Below are 5,468 nucleotides of genomic sequence, written 5' to 3'. Positions count from 1 at the left end.
AGCATTGTTTTCCTACAGCTCTTACTAGAGACAATGCTTTATTTAATAATTGTTAATTTATTTTTGATCTTCAACTTTGGATGCAGTCAAAATACATTATCTTACCAATCATGAATTTCTAAAATGCTTAAGAATTCTAGATGACTGAGGCCTAGAAATAGAAATTGATATGATTGAGCGTGGTCGCGAGGGCGGGGCGTCAGGTCGGGAGGCCGTGAGTGAGCGCTTTTGAGCGCAGGCGCCGAAGAGCGCTCGGAGCCCGGCCGTGCCCGCTGGCATGAGCTACCGCGCCATCACCGTCTTCTCGCCCGACGGCCACCTCTTCCAAGTGGAGTACGTGCAGGAGGCCGTCAAGAGGGCTCGACCGCGGTTGGTGTTAGAGGAAGGGACATTGTTGTTCTTGGTGTGGAAAAGAAATCAGTGGCTAAACTACAAGATGAAAGAACCGTGCGAAAGATCTGTGCTTTGGATGACAACGTCTGCATGGTCTTTGCAGGCCTCACTGCTGACGCAAGGATCGTCATCAATAGGGCCCGGGTGGAGTGCCAGAGCCACCGCCTGACTGTGGAGGACCCGGTCACTGTGGAGTACATCACCCGCTACATTGCCAGTCTGAAGCAGCATTATATGCAAAGCAATGGGCTCAGGCCTTTTGGCATCTCTGCCCTCATCGTGGGTTTCGACTTCGATGGCACCCCTCGACTCTATCAAACTGACCCCTCTGGCACATACCATGCCTGGAAGGCCAATGCCACAGGCAGGGGTGCCAAGTCAGTGCGTGAGTTCCTGGAGAAGAACTATACCGATGTAGCCATTGAGACAGATGATCTGACCATCAAGCTGGTGATAAAGGCACTCCTGGAAGTGGTCCAGTCAGGTGGCAAAAGCATTGAACTTGCTGTCATGAGGAGAGATCAGCCCCTCAAGATTCTAAATCCTGAAGAAATTGAGAAATATGTTGCTGAAATTGAAAAAGAAAAAGAAGAAAATGAAAAGAAGAAACAAAAGAAAGCATCGTGAAGAAAACTTGCTTGAAGTGGCTTTTAAACTCAATCATGGATGAGTCCCAGTCATGTGTGGGCTTTTCCATCTGTCATGCTGAGTGCCCAGTAAACTTCCACATTTTTTAACCTTTCCTTGTGAAGAGAACATGTTACCTTTCCTCGTTCCTTTAAAAAAAAAAAAGAAAGAAAGAAAGAAATTGATATGATTGCTTTTTGAAATGTTCTTAATAAAGATCCATTTTTATCCAACATATGCATCTAGAAACAGTCTTTTTTGATATTTTAAATGAAAAAATCTCCATGTTCCATTCATATTCTTTTTTTTTTTTTTTAGTACCGGGAATTGAACTTGGGTCCTTACGCTTGCTCAGCAGGCGGCGAAACCACTGAGCTAAATCCTCGGCCCTCCATTCATATTATAGAATTTTTCCCCACACTCAGTAATGTGAATGGCTATTGTTTAACTTTTTTAGGAGGATACTATTTTTGCTTCTTAAGTGGATGTCTTTGAAATCATCTGGTAGCTAGTATTTCCCACTGAATCTTAGGGGTTACCCTGTCATTTAATCCAATGAGGTATCTTTCTCAGAATCCATTAACAGAGGTTCAGTAGTCCACATTCAAAGTTACAAGCACACATCTAGAATTCAGACATACAGAGTAAGTTCTCCACCCTAAGATGTACACCACAATGGTCCTCACACAAAGCAGGTAGTCTTGTGGTGGGGAAGCTACAATGTGGATACTTCCTCTGAGTACAAAACTCCCCAAAGCACATCTAAATTATATATGTGTCATGTTACTAAAATTTATGATCCTATTATGCTAAATCCTGTGAGATCTGGAAATAAGTTTTTTAGGAACCAGAAATCAGTAATAGTGTAGAAAGTGGTCAAGGTGACGGAGGGGCTGACAGTCTGATTGACAACAAATCTACACTGAGAATTCACCTCAAGGAAGCTCTGTTGAGATCAAGTTCCACCAGAAGCCATGGTATAAATTTGTAGTTTGTTACTTATTTCTTTTATCCATTTCAGAACATTAGTGAGTTATGGAAATAAACCATAAGATAAAAACAGATCTGTACAATTGCTAAACAATTATAAAGTTTACATCACATATTATTTCTACTTAGTGATAATTTTATCATAATTTACCATTTTACTTCCCATTATTCATATCTCATTGAGCCAAATTATGCATACAAGATACTAGTTCAAGACCAGAATATTATCACAGAACTTATTTTTTAAGAAAGTTAATTAATTAGAATGAATAATCGATAATGTAAAATAGGAAGAAAAGGTCCAAAGAGGTAGGGGTAGTGGGAGGGGCAGGGGAAAGGAAAAAAGGGAAAGGAAAAAATGATGAGAAATGGAAAAAATGGAAATAAAGTCTTTGTAAATAGGGAAGGGTGGAGGACGTGAAGGGAGGGCTAGGAATGGGGAAAAAATAAGAACCAAGATGCATTATATAAAGGTACAATTCCCAATGAGAAATGTAATTGTGTTGTATACCTACAATGTACCAATAAAAGAATTTAATACAAAAAAAAAGAAAGTTAATTACTGTAAAGATATTGCTTAGCAGAAAAAATGTTCCTTCATTGTAGTAATTAATAAAATACATGTAAGCCAAAAACTGAGTTATTTTCCCAACTAATCATTGAAATTAATGCTTAGAATTCATACAAGGAATGGCTTCCATTTTTTCCTAATCAAACACTGGGCACCCTTTGCTCCATTTACAATACTCAGGGGCTAAAGTTTAGCCTCAGATAGAGTACTCCAAGCAAATGGGCTGCAGGCAGAAGATTAAAAAGTATATTCAATCATAAATCCCCAGGCTGTACAGCCACATTATTTTGAGTATTCCTTTCTAATCTCAGAAGATTATCATTATTAAAGATAATATTTTTGGATCTGACATATTCACTTTCAACTTTAAATGCATCGTGGGTGAATGCCATTATTATCATAGTTAGAAATATTATCACTACTTGGTCTGTTGCTAGTGCTGCAAAGTATAGATCTTGAATGTAATTTCAGGTATAAAAAATTGTTCACTACTCATTTTTAAAAACTGTTTACTTGCCTTTGGCTGTGACAGACAAAGTGACTGACGTCTGGAGTGACTGACACTTAGCAGAGGTTTGTTGTTTGTAATTCAAACTCTTTATGTTATTGTTACAGTCAGTGTTACATTGAACAAAATTGTGTTTTTTCTCCAGGTTCCCATTATAAAATATCTGGGTGTAGCTATGGTGTTCTTTACTGATGGATGACTCTTTGTCTTTTTTTAGAATTTGGCATCTTGAGCAATTTACAAAGAAATTATGAATTTAGAGCTAGAATCTGAGACTTTCAGTTGTGTTTTCCTTTTACCCAAAGGCTTTTTCAACCTCAATTTTATAGATCAGGGTCTCAAATAAAAGTATAGCATAAATTAGCTATTACACAGTTTAAAAAAACAGATTATGTCTCAAGGAAAACCTTGAAATATTTTGTTAGCGAGCTAAGTATATATGCAGTTAGATCTCTCCTAGAAGTGTTATGATTATGATTGAATTACTGGTTTTTATTAGTAGTACATGTTTGCAGTAGATAATGATTATATTTATTTTGGGGGAATTGAATGTATATATATATATATATATATATATTCTATTAGAGAGACAGAGAATCTCTTAATGCACTAACAATTCATGATCCTAGAGAAAATGAGAAAGAAAATTTATTCTCCATAGTTTTTGTTTATTATTTTTAATTTGGGCCTTAGTTATATTTACATTGAATAATTAACTTCATAGATGATGATCCAGGAAAATTGCCTTATGATTTGGAATGCTACTGTTCTTTTAACAAGAGTCTAACCAGAACTGCCTTACTTTATGCCAATAATTCCTGCAATATGTAAAGAATAAGGGATGTTTATAATACAATATGAAACCAATTGTAAATGAGGAAATAAAAGGTAGGAAAAGAATTTCCATTTGTTTGTTTTCTGTTGTGATTTTTTTTTTTTACCAAGTAGCTCAGCAATGCCATCAACAAAATTTTCTATCAGTGCCTATAATATACCTCTAATTGCTACAATGGTTAGTCAAAAGTTTCTGGGACTTACCAAATCATTTATATAAAACACAGGATTATTCACCTTTGCTGTCTTCATTCAGAGAATAAAATAGGGATATAGAATCGTGTCAAGTTTGATCTTAGGAAAGGGTAGACATGGGCCCAAATTAAACTCTGAGCCTACTTTCTGTTCCATCTCAGGACTGTGCTGACATTGTTTTCAACTCTGTGAACTGGAAGAACTGCACATACCTGCTAAATTTGTAAGGATTCAGTATGTTAATAAGTGCATTGCACTTAGCATCAGCCTCTAGATAAATTATGGCTACTATTATGTTACTATAATCTCCACTTAAGTTGTAGAATGATTCCAATATATGAGACAGGTTAGAGAATAATGAGAATATACTTCTAGGTCTGTGGCCCTTTGGGACTCATAAATTTCCATTATGATCTGCTTGTGAAAGTTTTGAGAATAGATTTTCCTGAAGACACAAATGAGATTAGGAAAATTTAAAAAAATTCATGATCAAATATTTGATCAAAGTCCACCAAAAAATGAAAGACTATGATAATAGACTGATCAAAAAGGCTACTTATACTGGTCATAAAACTGGGAGATTATTATCCATGCTTTTTTTGTATAATATCTGTATATTTTAGTTACTTTCTCAAAACGAGGATAAATACCCAACACTCACAAAGGAAAGGAAAAGAGGTTTATTTTTACTCACAATTTCAGTGGGTTTTCCTATGGTCAATTGGCTCCAAGACAGAAATAATGTGGCAGAACAGCATGGTGAAGGAAAAATTGTTCACTTTGTGGTTGTCAGAAAGCTCAGAGAGAAGAATCCAACCTTCCACTAACACATCAATGATTGGTTCCTTCCACGTAGGCCCCACCTTTGAACATAAGACTTGGGGAGGACATTTTAGATCTAAACCATGACAAAATATGTATAGTATTTTGGGTTCAAATTACCTTCATATCAGTATATTAACAAATATTTAACATTGATGGAAATTCTTTCTGCTTTTATTTAAACTGAATCTTTTATGGTGTGTTTTCCTTTGAATATTGAGAGGCAAAGACAAAAGCGTTAAGATTTACTCCTAATAGTCTTATATCCTGAAGAGAAATTTGTCAGTGGTGGCTGATTCTATCTCTGTGATTATATATTTTAATTGTCTAAGAACACTGATAGTGCATACTTTATTTTAAGTGCTTAATATTACTTATATAGGAAAAGATAATTCTGATAATATATAAATTTTGGTGTTTGGGGTTTATTTCTTTTGCTTTTCTTCTTGACTTCTGAGCTATTTTCTCAGTTTTTCCAGAAAAGAAAAAATGTGTTTGGAAAACACCTCTGTCCACTGGGTACATCCT

The 5,468-nt window shown here is 35.9% G+C and overlaps 1 pseudogene; it reads left to right on the top strand.

Moving 5' to 3' along the window:
* The first annotated feature begins 262 nt into the window (after positions 1–262).
* LOC101723517 (proteasome subunit alpha type-7 pseudogene) lies at positions 263–1,141 on the top strand (annotated as a pseudogene).
* The last annotated feature ends 4,327 nt before the right edge of the window (positions 1,142–5,468 follow it).

The sequence above is a fragment of the Heterocephalus glaber genome, unplaced genomic scaffold (assembly GCF_053883595.1).
Source record: "Heterocephalus glaber isolate CG9 unplaced genomic scaffold, H.glaber_assembly_v1.0 deba00001608, whole genome shotgun sequence".
NCBI lineage: Eukaryota > Metazoa > Chordata > Mammalia > Rodentia > Bathyergidae > Heterocephalus > Heterocephalus glaber.
This window is presented reverse-complemented; position numbering and strand designations above follow the sequence as displayed.